This window comes from Cyanistes caeruleus, chromosome 2, assembly GCF_971803275.1.
Source record: "Cyanistes caeruleus chromosome 2, bCyaCae1.hap1.1, whole genome shotgun sequence".
Classification (NCBI taxonomy): Eukaryota; Metazoa; Chordata; class Aves; order Passeriformes; family Paridae; genus Cyanistes; species Cyanistes caeruleus.
In genome coordinates this window covers 30931014-30953989 of record NC_141702.1, presented here as the reverse complement: position 1 = coordinate 30953989, position 22976 = coordinate 30931014, and the positions used below count along the sequence as shown (strand labels likewise).

Sequence of the window (22976 nt, the reverse complement as noted above, 5' to 3'; positions counted from 1 at the left end):
TTTCATTTAACGTACTCTAATACTGTGACTATTTTGGCATGTCTGTGTCTCTGCTAAAGACACTCCAGTATGTCAATTTGTTTGTTTGTTTGGTTTTTTTGTCAAAATCATAAATATAAAGCAGTGTAATGACTTGGGACCTCAAATGTGAGGAGCAGGCTAAGGTCCCTGTTGTGTATATTTTGGAGCAGGGATCTGAAGTTCCATTTCTCTTCCAAATTTATGTTTAATTACTGAATTACAGTTCTTTGTCACCTTTTCCTCATCTTAGAAATAGTTCTACTTTATATAAATAATAAAATCTTCATTCTGAGGTAAAGAAAGCAAGAGCCTTCAGCTCCAAAGGAGTGGATATAAGTTCATATCTGTAAGCAAGAAAACAGGACAAGGTGCTAAAACTAAATCAGGCAATTTGTGAAAACATCCTTTGAGAATGCTATTGCTTATAAAGGTGTGATTCCCTGATGAAAAGCAGGAAGAATATCCTGCAGAGCAGCTGAAGTACAAAATTAAAAATATTTCTAGGAAATATTGCCCTATTTAACAAAAATGGCAATATTTCCAGATTCTGAAAATTAATAATTGATCATACAATTGTAAATTTCTATACTTGTAAATTGAAATATGTTCTCCTTTTAACTTCTTTTTAAATAATTAATTTGTGCTGGATTAAAACATATGTTAATTCCTGAGAGTAATTGTCAGACTTTTAAAGCAATTGAATCTGATGTTTAATAACCCAGTAAAATTCTTGGTAGAAAATCCATCAGATACACATGTATGAATTCCAAGAGTAAAATTCTACTTGCTTCACTTATGCTGGAGGTCTCCATTTTCTCTTGGAAGGGATTACCTTCATCAACATGCTAACCAAGTCCAGGTTTTACAAAGCCTTGAGGACTATAGGCCTACCCTAATGAACAGTTCCACTGACATCATCTGAGTCTTGTATAAGTAAAGGATGGAGAATTTGAGGAAGTGCACAGTTCTTAAGATTTTAAGACATGGTTTCCATATTAGACAGCAACAACCCCATAAATCACAAAGATTAGAAGATTAAATAGTGCCAGTATTTTAATTTAACATAAGGATATGCAAAGAAGGAACTGAGCTAATTATTCACTAAAATATTTTTAACATATTGTTACTAGTTAAATTAACTCCCTATTCAGGGTGTGACTCATGCAAATGCTTTTAATTTAACTTGAACCAACTTCATTTCTGACTATTCTATGGCTTCATTTTCCAAACAGCATGGTTGAAAAATAATATGAAAACAACCAGAGAAAACCACACACATAGGTAGCTAAGATTTTGGGTTGCTCATGAGAAGAGGACTAAAGACATTGTTCTGCTTTTTCTAATTTTCCAGTTCCAATTTTTGCTCTCTATATGTAGCAACTATAGAGAAACCATCTTTTATATAATCTTTCTCTAGAGATGTTTTTATATTTACCATATGAAATAAGCCTAAAGAGAGGGGAGAACATGAATTACCATCGAATCATGGAATCATTAAAGTCAGAAAAGACTTCCAGGATCTTTGAGCTCAACTTTTGACTGAACTCCACCATGTCAGTTAAACTGCAGCACTAAGTGCCGCATGAAACATCCTGTCATTTCCTGAACACTTCCAAGGATGGTCACTCCACCACTTCCCTGGGCAGCTCCTTCCAATTCTTCAATGAAGAAATTTATCCTTTTGTCCAACCTGAACATCCTCTGGTGCAACCTGTGGCCATTTCCCTTTGCCCTGTCCCTGAGTGCCAGGGAGAAGAGCCTGACTCCCACCTGGCTACCGCATCCTTTCAGGGAGCTGTAGAGAGCAAAAGGCCTACCCTGAGCCTCCTTTTCTCCAGCATAAATAACCCAACTTCCTCAGCTGTTCCTCATAGGACTTGTGCTCCAGACCCTTCTCCAGCTCTGCTGCTCTTCTCTGAACTCGCTCCAGGACCTCAGTGTCCTTCTTGTAGTGAAGGGCCCAGACCTGGACACAGAATTTTAGCTCTGGCCTCACCAGGGCCGAGTACAGAGGAGCAATCCCTGCCCTGCTCCTGCTGGCCACACTATTGCTGACACAGGCCAGAATGCCATTGGCTTTCTTGGCCACCTGGGCACACACTGGCTCATGTTCAGCTGCTGTCAACCAGCACCCCCAGGTCCTTTTCCACTGGGCAGTATTCCAGACACTCTACCCTGGCCTGTAGCACAGCCTAGGGTTATTGTGATCCAAGGGCAAGACCTAGCACTTGGCCTTATTGAGTCTCACATCACTGGCCTTCACCTATCAGTCCAGCCTGTCCAGATCCTCCTGCAGAGCTTTCCAATCCTCCAGCAAATCAATACTCCCACCCAACTTAATGTCATCTGCAAACTCAGTGAGTGTGCCCTTGATCACCTCATCCAGATTGTCAATAACAAGACTGGGCCACTAGTGAGTATCACCTTGCCCAAGACAACCTCCAGCCACCACATGTCCTACCAGCCCTCCTCTGTTTTTAAGCAGCAGGTCTAGCAGGGCACTGCTCCTGGCAGGCTGACTTACCAGCTGTCTCAGGAATTTATCTTCCACACACTCTAGCAACCTGCTAGACTCCATCTTCTTCACTGTGTTGAGTTTCCAGCTGACATCTGACAAGTTGAAGTCTCCCCCAAGGGCAAGGATTGTGAACTATCAGCAATATACTTATACAGTAATAGAATGGTTGCAACAATTTCCTGCAGGTGTGTAACATGGACTAGAAGTGTACTCTAGACTCAGGCCAGATCTTCTCTGCCATCACCTGAACCATCATCACTACTCAGCAGCTAGTCTGAGGTGAGAGAAACAATTGTGAATTGTGACTTTATGATTCCTGCACATGCCACTGAAGGCAAGAGGCCTCCAGCTCATTTAGCTAGGCTAGGCAAACCTTGAGGCTCAGATGGAGTATGATTAATGTGGTGTTACCACAAATACCTCTATTTTCATCATTTTGCAGAATTTGCTTACAGAAACTGCTTTATCTTCTTACCACTCCTGTTGAAACCCACTTGTGCAACATATGTCTTGAGACTAATGAGACATTTTCCAACATCACACAGCACGGGTCAGCTATAAGCAACTCCTCCTTCCTACTGTTGTGTCTGTCAAGTCTATTCAAAGCATAATCTGCTCAGAGAAAGGTTCTTCTCTTACTCAGTACTGTACAGAGCAGAGCACAGGAATGTCAATTTTTCATATACTTCTTTGCCTTTCCAGCACAATTAGGAAAATAAAGAAAATAAGTAGTTTCCAAATTCATCGTAGATTGAACTTTTGTGCCACTTCAGAAACACCTTTTCTACTTTAAAAGGCACTGAGAAATAAAAAATCATAGGTTTTCTCATAGATACCCATGCAGATGAGTCACACAGTTTGCTGTCAGCATACTCATTAAAATGAAATTTAACCTCTTTGTCATTGAACTATTTGTCAAAAACATAAACATAAAAAATATGCTTTTATGCATGTCCTGGCAGTTCTAATTATATATTGGTTTTGTTTCTCTTAAAAATTATACATTCTCTTTGAAAAATGTAGTTTTTTACTGACTTCAAATTTAGAGTGTAATGGGAAAAAAGTAATACACACATATCCACTGAGATGAGCCTTATAATTTTTATATATTTAGTGCCACATTCATCATTTCAAAGATTGAAAGTCTGCCCTGGCATGCTACATTTCCTGGTGGAAGAAAAGGATAATGGAAAAATGCTGTCAATTGTTGCACTGTGTTTCTTGTTAATGGTATGTTCTGTTGTTGCTCAAGTTGATGGTTTGGTCCAAATTATCTCCCTGCCCAAACTCTCCCACCCCATGTTAGCAATCTACCCTGAGTCTCCTGTCAATCTGTCTTAGGCCCACCACATGCTTGGAATTCCACTTCAGAAATCCCCTAAAATTCAACGTTTCATTAGTCCATGTGGCCCAATTTCCGCCCCTACCTCATCATTGGATGATGATTTTGTGAACCCTGCCTTTTACCCTCCCCAGGGTATCTCTGATTAGCTGATGCTTTGTACCCTCCCTTTGAACCGCCTCCCTATTTCAGCTGTTGCACACTCACATTTTCTGTCTTTTGCCCCAAGATCCCCCAAAACAATAAATCCTCTATTATCCCATGCAAAAGACCTCCCTCTCGTCCTTGCCCCCTCAGAGCACAGACTGACAGCCAAAAAAGCTGTCGAGCAAGTGCTCAAGTCACACCTCGGGGGTGTGACCCACTCCTGGAGCAGGCAGAAGTGATGGAGACAGATAAGCTCCAGCCTGATGTGTTAGGCAATGCTCTGCCATAAGAACCTCTCTAGTCAAAAGAAATTTTCCCATACAGAATAATAGACCAGTTTTTAAGGAACTGTTGCCATTTTCTGTTCTAAGCACTGTAAGATGATTTCAAGGAATCACTGCTCAAAAGGTAAAGGAAAATGTTTAGGACTTTCATTTTCTGTGGGGTTGAAAGAATGATTAACCATCACATCACACAACTACATCAACTACAGCAAATGTCAGAAAGATGGAGAAAACAATATTATATTTGTTTAAAGAAATCAGTATAAAAAGGAAACATGATATTTCTTTGAAAAACAAACTTTTCAATTGTAACAGTAAGTAAAACTTATCAAATGAGGGAGCCTATATTTGCCAGCACTGTATGAATCACTGTAAGGATGAGAAAATGATTGGCATCAGATGCCAGTCAGATGTGCTCTTTAGTCTGCATTTGGGCTGATGTTTGATGTTTGATCCAGCTTCTAGACTATTCTTCCTTGCTGGACACAATTTTTCCTTTACAGGTAGCACACCAAATGTTTCAGGGCAAATACACAGGCAACCAGTCCCTAATCCAGTTCTGAGAGAAAAGTGCATATTAGATTAAATAATATGAAAAGTAGAGTGCTTTTGTTCAAGTATGGTAAACTTGTTTCATCCTACACCTGGGAAAATGGTGTTGTATCCAATCCATTTGTGTCATAGTCAGATTCACCATCTTCCCCTCTTCGGAGGAAGCAGAGGATAAAGGGAGTTTTCCTCATGATTTAAGTGTTACCAAAGAAGTAATAGCTCTGGCTAACTAATTCCTTGTCTGAAGGATGTCACTGCAGTAATTATTATTCTTATCATTACTGTTTCTTTTTCTTTTTTTCATATAGAAAAGAAAATATAATACCCATGCCTGAAAGAATAAAGAGCTTTTCAGTGTGGTGATCTTACAATTTAAATTCCTTCAACTTGAAAACAGTGAAAAAAATCTTAATTCCAGCCACCTCTCCTTAGACTAAACAAAATTCTCACAATATTTAATGATTTGCTCCTATAGTCTTATATTAGCACTTCAAAATCTGTAGTGAGGACCATGATGATGCCAAGCTCATTAATTATAAATCATTCAGGTTGTGACAATAAGATAGTTTGATACTGATTTCTTTTTTATTAAATAAATATTATATAAAGTTAGTCTCAAGAGAACTTCTCAATCTTTCCTCTTCAGCAAAGAGTTCTGTGGAAGATGAAGTGCATGCCTGTGGTTGGTATTGGTATTCCAAACTTAGCTGGGTTGCCAAGCGTTTCAGCTGGCAATATTTGTTCCTCATAAGCCACAGAGCAGTCTCACTCCATTCTTCTGTTTAAATAATTTTAATACTTTCCAGAATGTAAAAAGATGGGTTTAATATAGGGTTGTTTCCACAGACAGCCCCATTAAGCCTCAGGTTGCATTAAATGTATACAAGTGACATTACAGATGCAAACTGTTTCTTGTTTATGTAACATCAAAGGCATCTCCTTTGTAAATATTGTAAAACCACATGTACTCATTAGTATCTATACTGAACATAACACAGTTACAATTATTTCCTCATAATTATTTTAATGCTTTAAAAGACATGTATTTGTGATGACTCATGGTAAATATGCATATCCCACATGTGCACTACTCACATATTCAAACTTCAAAAGAGTATTATTGCAAAGCCAAGCAGTTAGAAGTTATAGAAAGCAGAATTATGCTTGCTTATGGATGCAGCTTTTGATACTGAGATCACATGCTAATTTTTCATCATGATCCTTTCCCCATTTAGCAGACTGGAAGAGGGATAATGCTCTGTTATTGAGTATCCAACCTCCAGCCCAATGTATAACGCTATATCTGATTTACTGGCACATATAACAATGTCCTTGGACACCAAGTGTGCTCACACCTGGAACCTGATATTTTAGAAATTAAAGCGGGTAATAAGTATAGGGTGCATGAATTATTATGCTGTCCTGGCTAATGCCAGGTACCACCCTGGCATTCAGAGCAGCCTTTTCTCTAGCTAAGCCAACATTCTGCCCTTCATTTCCTTAGAGTGGGGATTGTTCTGAACTTCAGTAATGTATGAGCTCAAAGAGCCTCTACATGGCTTTTCCATCAAATTCCACATGTAAATTAAGTATAAATAAATTTAATTTGAAACTTCAAGCGCCTAAGAAAAATAAAATTCCAAAGCCACTATGAAGAACATGTGTTGGATAACGCTTAGCATAAAACTTCAATAAAACGGTTTGAACTTCAATTATTGTTATGACTGCTTGTTGACAACTGAAACATCTTTTTCTATTGACTCAAAGATACGTATTCTACATCTGGTTGCTGGTGCCTATTGAGAAGAAGGCCTGGAACAGTGAGTAAGCCTGATTGACTTGGCGTCACAGAAAAATAGGAAATTTACTGGAGAAAATATTATTATTTCTCCAGTTATTCAAAATCCAGCTTTACTGAAGATGGAGTTAAGGTGCATCTATACTTAGGTACAGAGAGGGACAGACCAGGCTCTACCAATCTGGACTGGTGCTTCCAAGCCAGCTTTGGTCCAGAAGCTGTTCAGACACATTGACCTGTGCCTGGTGATTGTAATCATACATGCTTCCCCTCAAGAAGGAGAGCTTGGTCAACAAAGACAGTCCTGTGCTATGATGTATGAATGGTTTCCAGTCCACTGTCAGCTCTACTCTCTACTAAGAGCCTTGTGGTGGTTATATGTATCAGATGCAGGTTCTAAGTCTCTATATCCATGTGAGAAAAACTCACAACTTGTATTGGGATTGAGTTTCTTTGTCTGCTTAATGGCAAATCCAATCATGGCCCAGGAAATGCCATAGAAGAGCTAAGTTTGTGGTGTGACTTACTCTCATACAGACCAGAAAAATAATAGAAGGTTTGATTCTGGAAAGTAAAAGAATTTATTGTCTCTTGGAAGAAATGGAAAACAAGGTCATGTTTAAAGAGCGGGCATTCTCAGGAAAAGAGAGGTTAGTAGGAAAGGGAAAAAGAGAAGTTCATAGGAAAATTTTGGCTGCCAGGTATGATTTAGTGATGTTATTTTGAGGTATCACAGAAAACAAATCTGAGGATGGCAGCAGATGTTAGAGCAATGTCTCTTTGTTTACAAAGCTTTGTCACCACACCTGTTTAAAGTCCCTTTCACGAGAAAAATAAAGTGTTAAAGTATTTTCATTTCAGTCAAAAATTGTTTTCTTGGTCTATATAGTAGTGGTCATATGCAAGTGTAATTTAAAGCACTTCTGTATAAAATTTAGGAAAATCATGTTTAAGCTCTTATGTGGCAGTTCATGTTGTTCCAGAAAGCAGACATGCATCACAATACCATTTTAAGGATGCAGTAATATTTTCTTTCAGCTTCTTACTATTAGTCATAACTTTGCTTGCTTGACTATTCAAAACCAAAATGTAGACAGAAAGCTAGTATGCAATACATTTGTTAAAAATGCAGAAGTAAAAACTGAATAATTTTAAGAAGGAAAAAAATATAACTTGGTTTGGTTTTTTGATTTGGTTATTTTTTACTTTAAAAAAGTTACCAGAAGTACCATATTGTTATTAGCATTTGCAATTTATTCACTTAAATGGCTTAAACGGTCAAAGCATTTGAAGGGGGTAACACGATGCATGCTAAATATATATATATATATGTTTTCTTTATAATTTAATTCATGCATTAAAGAATAAGAATACTTCCATATGTATGAAGGGGACCTTATTAATATATACAAATATATTATGGGATGGAAGGATGTACAAAAGTTGAAGCCAGCCTCTTTCCAGTGGTGCCCAGTGACAGGACTGCAGTCTGTTTCAGGGAAGAACCTGAAACACAGGAGATTCCCCCTCAACATCTGGAAACACTTTTTCTCTATGGGGTTGCCTCAGCACAGGTATAGGCTGCCCAGAGAGGTCATGGAGATATTCAAAAGTTGTCTGAACACCAGCTTGAACAACTGGCTTTAGGTGGCTATGTTTTAGCAGGATATTTGGACCACATGACCTCCAGAGGACCCTTCAAAATCATTCTGTGGTTCTGTGATAAATATTCAGTCATGAGCAGTCTAAGAAGGTATATTACTGATTCATATACTACAGTCATCTATCACATATCTCACATTGACACCACAATTTTTTGAGTTTTAAATAAGTTCTGAGTTTTAAATAAGTCAAATATGACATTTTTTGCCAACAGAGAATGGAATTTCTTATTGGAAACAACTGTGAAAATCCCTATTCTTATCATTGCTATAAATCCCCCTTTTTTCATAATACTTTTCAAAAGGGATCATTATTATTACAATATTTAATGGTATACTTGTTAGCATAAATTTCATAAAGGATTTAGATAACATTCACAAGTGATGTTTCCTTCTGTCCCTCACTACTCTGACAGTTCTATAATCTTCAAAGATTTCAGAACAAATGCAGTTTAGAAATACACAAAACTATGAAATTACAGTACAAGAAGAGGTACATCCAACTAAATCTGTAATAGAAGTTTTTTTGTACCTCTAAACAATGAATTTCAATGTTAGAAATATTTGAGTATGTAGACCAACAGTGTAGAAACATGACATGCAATGGCCACGGCCTTTACAGATCACTGTAGAAACTCTTATCCTGTGCTGGAAAGGAGACTTGGTACTAAAGTTTTCTTATCACAAACATTAATTTCCTCAGAAGTCTTAATCTTTCATAAGACTTTCATCTAAGCTTCACTTCCACAGGCTTTTGGTTTGTAACACAAACATTTGATTTTTCTTGTTGATTTTTAGTTACAAGAAATGTAACCCTTCCATCTAGTCTTTTTTAATCTACCTTTCATATGGATTTTGTTTTGACTCTGTATTTCCTTCCTTCCTTTCAAGAAATACATTTTTGATCAGTCTCAGTTCCCTTCTTTTACTAGTCTCTGCCCTGTAGCAGCATCCTTGCTTGTTCCACTTTCATTTCAGAGGCACCCTATGTTCACCACCTGTCCTGTGTATCTTGTCCTGAAAACAGGACGTGTTTTCTTCGACACATGTCTTCACAGTGTAGAAGAGAAGAACTTCTTTCTCTCCCTTTTGATGTCTGGCCTCAGCCCGGAAATAATGTGAAGCATGGAAATAATAATGTGAAGAACAGACTCATAGAATCATTAAGGTTGAAAAGACCTTCAAGATCAGAGTCCAGCCTTGGACAAAACTCTGCCATGTCAAATAAATTTAGTACTAAGTGCCACGCCCAGTCATTTGTTAAACACTCCCAGGGACGATGACTCCACCACTTCCCTGGGCAGCAAGTTCCAGTGGAAAATCACCCTTTCAATGAAAAAATTTATCCTGATGTCCAACCTAAACCTCTCCTGGTGCAACATGAGAGCATTTCCTCTCATCCTCTCATCCTCTCCTCGTTACCTGGGAGTAGAGGCTGACCCCATGCAGCTGCAACCTCCTTTCAGGCAGCTTTAGAGTTATGGGGTCTTCCTTGAGCCTCTGTTTCTACAGTATAAACACCCTCAAATCCCCCAGCTGCTCCTCACAAGACCTGTGCTCCAGACCCTTCACCAGCTCCAGACCCTACTCCAGACTTGCTCTAGTACCTCTATGTCCGTCCTGAATCGAAGGCCCTGAGCTGGACACAGTACACAAGGCCTCACCAGTGCTGAGTACAGAGTGATAGTCACTGCCCTGCTCCTGCTGGCCACACTATTGCTGACACAGGCCAGGATGCCACTGGCCTTCTGGGCACATGCTGGCTCATGTTCAGATGCTATTTATCAGCACTCCCAGGTCCCAGATTTCCAGCCTGTAGCACAGCCTGGAGCTGTTGTGAACCAAGGGCAGGACTCAGCACTTGGCCTTGTTGAACCACACAGCACTGGCCTTCACTCATCCATGCAGCCTGCCCAGATCCTCCTGCAGTCTTCCCACCCTCCAGCAGATCGACACTCCCACCCATCCTGGTGAGAACTTACTGAGCGTGCACTTGATCCCCTCATCCAGATCATCAAAAAAGAAGTTAAACAGGCCTGAAATGTCAGTATGCTCCATAAGAACAGAAGTTTCTGGGATTTTTGTGGTCAAGTTTCAGCGAACTGCTAGTGAGTTCATACAAACTGGACTTTTCCAAGATTTACATTATAAGTGGTTTCTGGTATGGATAGCAAGGAGCGCATCAGTGACACACAGACCACCCTTTTGCCAGATGTCAATTTCCTGCTCAGCATATGAGGAGGGCACAAAAGCCGCCAAAGTAAAGGTTACGGGACTGTTTTCTTAACTGCAAAAAATAGCATGTTTTTCTCTTGCTTCACAGCAGAAACATTTTGGCTGAAATTTTCCAAAAGATTTCTTCACAAGACAAATGCCGCACATGGAAAATTTCAACCTAAACAGTTAGTTTGGCAAAAGTATAAGCAGCTAGGTCTTATAACAGGAAATGTTTGCAGCCTTAATACTAAGCAGTGCTACCAATTCAGCATATAATTTACTCAGCACCACCCTTATGCACTGACAAAGATATTCAGCACCTTGCAAGGCCAAGCTGTGAACTTGGAAGGAATGAGCCGTAGATCCCAGTTAATGCTGACAAGTGTTGACTATTCTCTTTTAACCACAACCTTTTCACATTTTTTTGCAGCATAGTTGTTTACATTCTGTAGCTACACCATATTTTATAAAGTCCTTTACTAAGTTTGGTACTCATGATGATTTCAGCAAAGATGAAGAGAAAGATGGCTTGCAAAGCTTCCATCAAAGCTTTTATGACTAAGGTGGTTTTTGAACCCTTTTTACTCTTCCATCAAGACACCCTGCCCATCTATGGTTGGAGCATGAGGTTACCCACATCACCAGATATGGGATCTGCATCATCAAATATATGATACACGAGCATTGCATACCATTGAATACTCCACAAAAGTGATGCCAAGACTGCAAAATGTGGGTTACTAGTATACAGGCCTGACTATCTTTTCAGTTAGATGGGCAGTGAACTTAGGTGCTAAGGGACTTTGATTTTGGCTTCTATACTCCAGAATAATTTTGCAGTATCACTATATGTAGAAAAAACCTGGCATCTATAATAGGTCTAGAAAAGCCCCCCTTCTCCTGAGATTTTTCAGCCATGTTACTTGTCCACATATATTTCTCTACTGGTTCAGACTCAGAAACATGTAAGAAGGGTGTGTTTTTCTGGAAAGACTTTTCTTTCTCTGAGATGATAATTTTTGTGTAATGAGACATTAGAGTGGCAGTCTTTCAAATTTCAAACTCATCCTTGAAGTGCAAGAACTGCTTTCTTACTGCTCCTGTTGAAGCACTAAGCTTCCAAAACAGGGAGAGAGTGCATACCTATGACCCACCGCTGGCACCAGGTGCACTGAAAGGCATGCTTGCAGGAGGCAGGAGGTGACAAACACCTCTTGAACTGAAAGTGGTCATACAGATCATTTCACTAGTACAACATCCCTTCCTAGAGAGGATACCACTTCTTATCTAGCACTGTTTTGCTATGTTGCAGCCAGCTGCTCAAAAAGAAAAGCTGAGGGTAAAAACATATATCAAATTTTATTAGGTTTTCATGGAAAGGTTTTTGGAGCAAGAGGCCTACAGGGCTGGCTTCTGTGAGAAGATGCTAGAAGCTTCCTCTGCGTCCAATAAAGCCAATGTCAGCTGGCTCCAAGATGGATCTTCCACTAATAAATGCCGAGTGGCAGTTGTAGCACCTCAAATTTACCATGCAGGAGTGAAGTGCAGCCAGAGAAGAGAGGAGTGAAAATAAACAAGAGGAACCATTCTGCAGACATCAAAGTCAGTGAAAAAGTACAAGGAGGAGGTGTTCCAGGTGCCAGGGCAGAGATTCCCCTGCAACCTGTAGTACAGAACATGGTGGGGCAGATGTGCCTCTGCAGACAATGGAAGACTAAGGGAGAAAAAAGACCCACCTATTGTCCCTGGAGGAGCACTGGAGCAGGGGAAGAGTATGAGGAGTCCTTCCTCTGAGGATGAAAGTGCAGCAGAGACAAAATATAATAAACTGATCACAACTGCCCTTCCCAGTTCCCCTGCACTGCTTGGTGGGAGGAGGTAGAGAAATGGGAAATTAAGCTGAGCCTGGGGAAGAAAGGAGGGGTAGAGGAATGTGTTTTAAGATTTGGTTTTATTTCTTTTTACCCTTCTCTGGCTTAACGGGTAAATAATCAAACTAATTTTGTCAAATTGACTGTAACTGGTCAGTGATCTCTCCCTGCCCTTCTCTTGATCCTTGAGCCGTTGCTGTATCTTCTTTTCACAGTCCAGCTGAGGAGGGGAATGAGAGTGGTGCTGGTGGGAAGCCAGTGTCCAGCCACAGTCAGCCCACTACACAAATATTAGAGGGCAAGATTCACAAGGGAAAATGCAAAAATAAAGCATACTATTGCAAAGCCAGAGCCTTAAGAATGAAAAGGAAAAAAAATGAAATGTAACTACGCTACATATTTCAAAATCACAGAAGTTAATTATTGTATAGACAGATTACCTATCAACTTCTATATAGAGATATCACGTGATATTTTGTTATTGTGGTCAAGGCAAAAAAGGTGTTGTTACAGGCAGCAAGAAGGCTTTATTGTGAGTGAGTAATTTCCAAGGAATCAGTTGAAAGATAGGTACACTATCTTAAAGAGGAAAAGCCACAACCTTTAATGAAGTTTAAGAAAGCATTGATCAACAAGAATTACCTATTTCATATGAAGTGTAGATCTGGCATTAGAAATGAAGGATTAAATCCTCGTGCTTCAAGAAATTAGTCCTGAAAATGAGCATTCAGTATTCCAGGATTCAAAGCAAAAGCTGTTAACGCAAAAGCAGAATATAGGTTTCTTGTTACCCTTTGTCAAAGTGGAGTTTTACCTGCTGGCAACTTAGAAGACATTGATGTTCAATTTGTACAAGAAGAGAGCTACAACTTTCTGCTGAAGTATTGTTGGACTCCTTTCATTACTAAATATGTTTTCATTTCACCTTTGGCAAAAGAAGAGCTGATGATTAGCAATAAATTTATAAGGAGACTGAATAAAGAGATGCAGGAAAGTCAGTATTTCTATTTGTTCTGAAGACTGTTATGCTTCCATTTTTGCATATGTATATTTTATCATTTGAAAATGATTGTGTCTAACAGGAATAAAAGAATTTAAAAAGAAATGTCAGTACCAAATATTGCATTCCATTTACCTCAAATGACCAATTCATTTTCACTGAGAAGCTACTTCTGAGCCTTGGTCATAAAGATGCTGTAGAAATACTGATGGCAAGCTTTGCTGAGAATTTTGTAATTTACTTCATTTCATCTACTCATAAGCATGGCCTAGTGAATCAAATGGCAACTGGAATGTTCCTGGATGGAAAATTAGATCACTGTTTTAAGAAAAATGTTAAAGTTTGAACATTTGGTTTCATTTTAAAATAGAATAAAAGTGACATCCTTTCAAATATTTAATTTAAAATACAAAACAGCCTACACCCCAGTGGTTCAGATGCCGGAGTAAAATCTGTTTGGAAGATTTCAATAAATCGTATTTTGTTAGGAAACAGCAGTTTGTTAAAATGGGAAACAAATCTGTTTATCACTATGTTGATAAAAGAATTTTTAGACCTAAAGCAACATTTCTCATTCAAGTTGTACGAGTAGCCTTGAAATAGGATTTGAACTTGATTATTCCAAGTCCCCAGTGATTTGTCACAGAAAAATGGCCATTAGGATTAGACTTGACTTCCTACTCTGAGACAGACTCCCCATGTTATCTTGGACAAGTTGCTTTGGTCTAGATTGTTTAAAGGAGTTGAATGTCTAAACTCACTATGAATGCACATTTTTTCCAGTTTTCCATGCAGTTGCATGGTGTAATCTTACAAAGAGGCCAGAGTACATGTCAGAACAAGATATGGGAACACCAACTACAGACCATCATTGGATAAGATAAAAGCTTGACATTTAGAGGTGGTGGGAATAAATACATTGTGACTGAGCACTGGTTGCAGAGGATGTTGAAAAGAAGTAGGCAGTCAAATTTCAAGTTCACACTCTGCTCCCAAAGCTGCAGAATTTATAACATTGAATGGAACCATGACATAGCTGGAAACTCTGTCTTCTGATCTGTTTTGCAGATCAATCAAACTGCATTTTAAAGCTATTTTATCCAAGAGACTATATGACTGGGAAAAGTTTCAGAACCTCACTGCTTTGATTTCCAAACAGTGTTTTTTATCCATTAATTGAAAAATATTAATTTACCATTTTACACTCATTGGCAATGATGCAGTTTGACTTATATGGCTTCCTTCTTCACTGGAACTTGTGTACCTGGTACATTCTAAATTATGTTTTTTCTAGGTTAGACAACAAATCTCTTTTACTCTCCCTTTGCAAATAAAGTTTATCTCTGTTGCAAAATCTGGTAGCCCTCCTCCACACAAAGAATTTTAGAATCATTTAGCTTAGGAAAGACATGCATGATCAATAAGTCCAACTATTAACCCAGCATCACCTTGTTCACCATTAGACCATATGTCTAAGCACCACATCTAAACACCTTTTGAAGACTTCCAGGGATGGGGACTTCCCTGGACAGCCTGTTCCAAAGTCTGACCACCCTTTCAGTGAAGACAGTTTTCCTAATATCTAATCTAAACCTTGCCTGGTGCTTGAGGCCATTTCCTCTTGTCCTGTGGCTTTTTACCCAGAAGAAGAGACCAACTATCACCTGGCTACACCCTCCTTCCAGGTATTTGTAGACAAGCAATAAGATATAACTTGAGCCTCCTTTTTTGGGGCTAAACAATCCCATTTCTTTCAGCTGCTTCTTATAAAACTTGTACTCCAGACCCTTTACCAGATTCATTGCCCTTCTTTGGACACCTTCCAATGTGAATTTTCTTCATCACATAACATATTTCCACATCTTTTTCTGGTAATACTTTGCTGCATGGACTCCAGGATCCTTCAGCTGTTCCCAGTATGGAAAATAAATCTGTCTGTCTGTCTGTCTGTCTGTCTGTCTATCTATCTATCTATCTATCTATCTATCCATCCATCCATCCATCCATCCATCCATCCATCTATCCATCCATCTATCCATCTTATCTAACTGTATTCAATGATGCTTGTTTCATGTTAGATGATTTTTAAGAGTTATGCCAAGTTCAGTATTGAAAATGTGAAAAAAGTTTTGAAATAATAAATTGTCCTGGAGACTGATTCTTGAGGGTCTCCAGCTGAAAATCCTTTTCAGCCCAATCTGCCCTTTTTAACACATGCTACTCATGTTTCCTGTTACCTACAAAGTGTTTTCTGCACCAGTGCAATTACTTTTTCTTATTCTGTTATTTTCGGCTCTAGACATATCCTCTGCTCCTATTACAAGACTTGAGCTTCTGCTCCAGCTTAATGTATCAGAGATTTGAATGTGATTTCTCATACCACAGTGAGTGACAGACCTGGAAGATTGCTGACATCAAAATTCCCATTTTCTTATGGTTGAATAAATATCCTTCTAAGCAGAGTCAATGTAAGAATTGTTGAATACCAAGAGGATGTTCAGAGTGTGAAGTGCAGGAAGACTTCCCAGTAAGTGAAGAGAAACTCCTGAAAAGTTGCAGGAAAGTGGGGCCTCTAACTGAGAATTTTCATTCCCCTGGTCAAACAGCTGTATGTTATGTACAATAACCATGAGTGAAGTGCTTCTTTCTCTCTAAGATGTGCCTTAATCATCCTATACGACAGTTGCAATTTTGCACCTTCCAGTGAGTCTTGCTCATAAGTTTGAATCAGGTAAACAAGTTGTCAATTTGTTACCACATGCTGTATAACTTTCAATTTGTGGCATAGACAGGTTCAGAAATATGGTAAAAAAATGTGCAATTCTGAAAAATATTTTTTAATGTTTGATTGCATTCACTGTTTTTTCCTCAAATTTAATATAGTAAATACTAATGAAGTAGTATAATATCTACCATTGGCAGCTAGAAAAGCTACTGATATCTGGTTTTCTCTGTTTAGTTTTCCTCTGTTTTAACATAAGCATTTTTCTAGCATGAATGGATGCAGATTTTCCATTAAAAACTGCTAGCAGTAGATGAGTAAATGTCTGCCAATGTTACAGCCAGTTCATGAAGAATCCAGCTCCACGGTCTCGCCAACACAGCAATTAAGACCACATGTGCTAGAGAGGGAAGGGAAACCCATGCATAGTGATGACAGTCCCATAAGGCCTGATGGCTGCCTTTCCATTCCCAAATTTCAGAGGCTTTTAAAACATATCTGCCTATTAGAAAGTTTTTGGATTGTGTTTTAAAAACCCACAATACTCCTTTCTATATTATTTTTCATCTCTTCTTTGACTATTGTATTTGTATCTTATTATGTCAGGAAAAGAGTCAGTTTTTAAATTACTTAATGAAATAGCTAATAATAAAAGAAGAACATAGATAATGTTGAGCTGTGTATCCATATAGATAGGATCCATATAGATAGGAATATGTGTATATGTGGGTGTATGTGAAAAAATTTACAAGAATATTAAACTACAAATATTAAGACTGTGAATGACTTTTGGGACTGGCACCAGCCTTTGGAAGCTTCTGCACCACAGTAAAGGAATTTTCTTCATACAGGATTTTGTCACTTGTTTAGCAGCCTGCATGAAATTAAACTGGGGTTATGCTCTCTTCTCAACAAATGTACAAATCATGATAGAGTAATAGGATCTTAATAATGTGTTTTGCAAAAGGGACTGTAAGCCTGGATAGATATGGAACTCAAACTACACTACTGCTATAAAGTTTATTAGTAATTTGAGCAATTAAATCTGTAATGGTAAGGGTATATATGCAGAGTGTGGCTCTGATTAAAACATAAATCCAACAGCAAACTGTAATAAAGTGATAGCAGCAATCAAGGGACAGAAGGATCAACATTCCAAAATAGGATTAAAGGTTGCTGACATACAGACAGAGAGCTCACTGACCTTAACAGATTAATTCCATATTTTTCAAACAACTCAACCTTGCTCAGTGACAGCAGACACGGAAGAAAACAGGATTACTGAGGGATGGCACAGTGCCTGAGGTACCGTGGAACAGACTGCGCACACTTGAGCCAGGATGGAGGCATAAACACAGGCTGTCAGTGCAGACAGCAGGAGGACATCCAGTTCTATAATTCACACATTAACAGGTATGTCCAGTCCCTCCTGCATTCACCAGCTGAGTTAGCACCCAGTGGGCACATCTTCTCTGAAGAGCAGCCTGAAATGGGTGAGGCCACGATGGCACATCCTTCACATCAGCCTCCAGGCTGTTCTGGCCAGGCTGTCACGCCAGGCATGTCATGACCCCTCTACATAGCTAACTGGCTAAACTAAAGGTCCAGACTCACATCCCTGAACATGGCTGGCCCTACAGCATAACACCCTTCATGATGCCTGGTCATTGTCACCATCCCTGTCTCAGATATCTCAGCCAGATGGGGACATCTTCCCTACCAGGCTTCATTCCCAGGGTATTTTGACTGTGGATTCCCTGGTTCAAGAGAGGGAAAAGGCTACGATTTGGGCACAGGTGACAGGTTGGACTATTGCTCTTGTGGCTGGAGGATGGTTCTTGCTCGCTCTCTTCCTAGCTTTACTCATCTGATCGGAATACACTCCCCACAGGGCACCTGCTGTCTTTCTGAATTTTGAGGGAATTGAGTGCTGCAGAGTGCAGGTCTTGTAACACGTCAGATTCTGGATGTTTGCCTCAGAACACACCCTGTGCTCTTCAGGTAAGTACTGGACACGCTACACTTAATGAGGCATGCTGTTGCAAAGAAATCAATATTTTCAATTATTTTCTTTCGTCAGTTCATTAAGCACTGTGCTTGAAAGTGATGCATTTTTTTGTGTGAAGACTCACACTTTTTTCACATACTCAAATATCATTACTTTAGCTTTACATCAGTAATGTTTATTAACACACCTCATGCTTTCATTTGGTGCCCAGAGCTGATAAGAAATGCCTGCAGTGCATTGAGCTACAGAAGTACAATATTTTAGTTAAGATGGGTACTGCCAGAGAAAGCCCTGACATCTAGCGACTAAAGCCTGGTAGGAACTGTAAATCCCCAAAGAGTTGAAACCACACACTTTTTTCTTAAAGTCGTGGCTCTTTGCCAACAGGATACGGCTCTGTTACAGCATTGCAGTGAAGTGGTTAGGGTCAGAATTGCATTTAGGCACAGTCATTGTTGGACAACTGCCTACCCAGCCTCATTCATTCACACACAGTACATATGTTTATAATGCATTTTGAGGCCTCTGTAACATAGACTTGAAACCAAAAGAGAGAACAATAAAGATTTAACCAACCAGCATAGCTGGTTCATTTCCCAGACTCTGAACTCTATCCAGAAGACACAGCCAGACATGGCTTGAAGAAAGAGCCCGTAATACAGAGAATGAAAGAAGAAGATGGAGAGAAAAGGAGTTTCAGGGCATCAGTTAAGAAAAAAAATAGCCTTGCTTACATATGGGACTAAGGAGTCTACAGATGTGCACAGGATGAAACATCCTGAGCTTCAGGCATGCATTTCTCAGGAAATCACTAACTTCCAGTGCAGCCCCTGATATTGGTCTGTTAGATAGAAGAGCCCTAAACTTGTATTTCCTCTTCACATAATATTCTCCTGATATTTTAAAATGGACTTATAATACTTTTGTACATGGATTCTAGCAATCAGGGTATATATGACTGCAAAATTAAGGATCTTGTAAGATGCAATTTAAAAAAAAAATGCTTCAGGGCACAGCTATGCTATGGAGTACAGGCCAGTACTGTGCAGTAAATCACAATCTCCTTGTCATACAAGGAGAGGAGGAGAGAGCTGTGGGTGTCCTGCCTAGAGAAGAGAAAGCTCAGGTGGGTCTACTGACTGTGATGTTGAGGAGTAGTAGAGAAGATGTAGTCAGGATTTCTCAGGGATTTCCAAGGACAGGACAAGAGGCCCTGGGAGCTAATTGAAGTGGAGGAAACTCCATTTAAGTGTAGAAAATGCTTTTTCTTTGTAATGTGAAGCTGACTGAGCTTAGGAACAGGAGCATAGGAACAGGAGCATAGGAACAGGAGCATAGGAACAGGCTTCCCAGAGAGGTTGTGAAGTCTCCATCACTGGAGATATTTAAACCCCACTCAGTTATAACCCTCTGCAAGATGCTGTAGCTGACCCCGGATCGAACTAGATGTCTCCAAAGGTGTAGTCCAGTCTCAAACTGTGGTTCTGCTGTCTGTAAACAGGCAGTGATACGCCAGCTCTAGGACAAATCAGCCAGGTAGAGTTGGTGGTGTGCTGTTCTCAACCAGATTGTTTTTTCAGTGCCACCTATCACAATTTAAAAACTTCTGGCACTCAGGTTGGTGCATCTCTATGTTGCATGCATTTTAGAGCATTTAGATATATCACCTCTTTCTGGGGTGATCAGATTTAAGATCTTTATTGCTCCACAGCAAATGGCCTTGGATACTTGGAAAATACCTTCAGTTTGAGTTTTCTTTATCTAATTCTAACTATTCTCAAGTTTTGCATGGCTTTCTAAAGGCCTGGAGGTCCTATGTGAGAGACAAAGAAACTGGACACTTGTGAACATTATGCCCAAATGTAGTATTATTGTCTGATCATTATTTGATTAGGTAAATTACTTTTGGTGACAGGTCTACAAAGCACACATTTTACAATTGTTCTCCTTTACAAAAACCTTACTATTTGCTGCAAAATCCCAGCCAAATAATATGAAGTGGTATCTTCCAATTAGAGTTAGAATTTTTAAAATAACAACTCTTGCTATTAATCAGCTTTATGTGTACTTCAGCAAATATGGGCAGAAATATTCTACTTTTCATGTGAAAATTTAAAAAATAGAAACATCTTAATACAGAAAAGTAGACAAGTCTTACTTTTTTTTTTCTGTTTTTAAGTGAGAGCTCTGTGATATACCTTGAATTTAGATACAACATATGAAGAATATAGGGTGAAGCCTCACCACTATTAAAATTACAGAGAAATAGGCCAGAGTTTCATGCATGAACAGTAATTGGCAAGACTTAAAAGTCATAAATATTCATTTTGTTTGGAATTAATGATGACACAAGGGTATGCAAAATACTTGGTTTGAGAAATATTTTAAGAATTTTGAGAGCATTCATTTTACCTATTTGATAAAATTTTTGGTCTTGTTTCATAATAACCTTGAATAGGATGGGGCTTTCTAGGGCATTGAGTTTAGTCTTCTCTTATGATGAATGACCACTTTTGAATAATATCCTGTATTCACTTAACTGGGGTCATCCTGAATGCGTCATGATTTTATTAGTCTGAAGCAAAACCTGTCCAGTTACCTAGTTACTACTAGGATTTTAAGTGCATTGTGTCGCTTCTGTACTAGTACATTGGTAGAACTGAAAAAGAAAAATGACTGAAATAACACAACCTAGCATTAAATTCATAGGAAAGAGCTACCCTTTATAAATCAAAGCAGTTATCCAGAAAGGTTGGATGCAGCTGTGCATAAACAGGAAAACTCTGCAGCTGCTCTCCTGTCCAGTCATCCAGTCTGTGAGTGCACTGGCTGACATTAATGGATGAAAATTTCTCTTAGTGCTTAGAATAAATCTGTGCCTGGCCCTCAGTACCACATTTAAGTACCTTACTGTTTTCAGGCCATCTTTGTGGTATTAACAAATAGTTTTTCTGTGACTCTTAAATAAAGTTTCTTTCTGCTCAAGGAACACTTTTAAACAGTGTCAAGGTATTTCTTTTTCGTGAAATATTGTGTTTTCAAGTGAATACCCACCAAGTTTCTACCTAATAATTTTTGAAAACTCATGGTATGTACCAGATATTAAAATTTATTCTCCTGCTAAGGTATGTACCTCTGTCTTTTGATGATGATGATGCTCAAGTCATAATTTGAAATGAAGATGGTGCTACCGTGAAATAGTAATCTTAGCCCTAGCTGGTAGTCTTGTTGAGAAAAATTGCTAGGACATGATTTTATAATAGTATAACTTTGTTATTAAAGAAATCTCAAGCAATACACCATAAGGGGAAAAAAGGGTTCTATTTGCACATGGTCTATACATTCAGCTGTCTGGTAGACTGAACATTTTTATGAACCCATGGAACAAGTTGTGCCTGGAATAAACTTTTGATTAGCATGGAATCACTGGAGGTTTGAGGCATCTTTCTTTGTGGGAAGTGTATCTTTTGTGGGTAAGCACTGTGAAAGTCATCTTTACAGCCCTCATCAATCTTAAAACACTCTGGAGACACATTTTAATCCCTATGTACAGACAGTGCAAATATATCACAGAGAACTGAAAGAACCTCCTGAAAACTAACCAGGAGGTCAGCATCAAAATTTTTATATGTGGATCCCTCCATGAAAATAACCTCCTTATCCAGACATGCTATTTTCCAAAATATTGTTTGAAATAATTGCCAAGAATTTCCTTTGCTTACCTTCTTGCTCTGATCCTTGTGCAAGGTTATCCTTCTAGTCTTAGGCAGTCAGGAGTGATTGCAAATGGACACATTCCTAAACATTTCACTGATTCTGTGCTTGTCTGGATTTCTATGTCTAGGACACAAAGAAAAGCAACCACAATGATTGTGCATGCATTAGTCTATGCAGTGGTTAATGAATTAGGGTAAATTAGTTTTTACTGGCTGGAGTTTACCTACTCATTCTCTAAATAACTATATAGTTACTTCAGACTGGTGAAACTGTATTTAGTTTTGGGTTTTTTCTCCAGCTTGTACCATGTGTGTACCTCTAACCAGTATGTCAGTAGTTCATGTTCAAAGACAGGAGAAAGAAAACCATCATCACAGACTTTGTCTCAGCCTCACTAACAACTTGTTTTTAAAGTTATGTCCCAATAGCAGGTAAAAGGAGAAAGAAACCTCCTGGCTATACTACTTGTAAATATAAGTGGCTATAGCAGCCCAAAGGAATTCAACACAGCTTAAACAATAGCATGTTGTGTTTTCTAGGCCGAAATGACATTTTTCTAGAGTTTGGATATAAAAATAAAAGAGTCTCCAATCATTTTACAGGCTTCTAGTCCCTTGGATATTCTCTTTTGCCTTTGTGGCAGATGTAACCTATATTCTTTCTCTAGTGCTACTCCTCAGATTTGCTTTTGCTGTACAAACAAAGCTCTCAATCAAATGCTCCTTCAGATCAGGGTAAATGTCCAAGGCAAGTGCTACTGTTCTGATAAGACTGGTAATACTTCCCCATTTTAATGTGAATGCAATAAAACAAGAAATTTCTACATCTCCAGCATTTCCCCAGAACTTCCAGAACAGAATAATTCCCTAGTCTTCCCTGGGAAAGCCTCAGAGTGGTTCAGCACATCAATTACCAAATGTCCCCAGAAATCCTACCAGTGCATCTGCATGATCATAGTACTGGTGAGGACAAATATGGTTCTCTAGTGCAATAAAATTAAAGATTATGCCAGTCAGTGGCAAGGTCACCAGTCAAACCATCATTTCAAAAGCACATAATGAAAAATAATGATAGGTAATAAGACGAAAAACTGTAAAGGATGTTTTAATAATATTTCT

At 38.8% G+C, this 22976-nt stretch overlaps 1 long non-coding RNA gene across 1 annotated transcript in view; it reads right to left on the bottom strand.

Moving 5' to 3' along the window:
- The window catches only part of LOC147654708 (uncharacterized), a 65102-nt gene that overhangs the window by 14638 nt on the left and 27488 nt on the right, over window positions 1-22976 (bottom strand). The window contains exon 2 of the long non-coding RNA XR_015282963.1: window positions 21864-21981. This is a non-coding gene — a long non-coding RNA (uncharacterized LOC147654708). The remainder of the gene's footprint in view (window positions 1-21863; window positions 21982-22976) is intronic.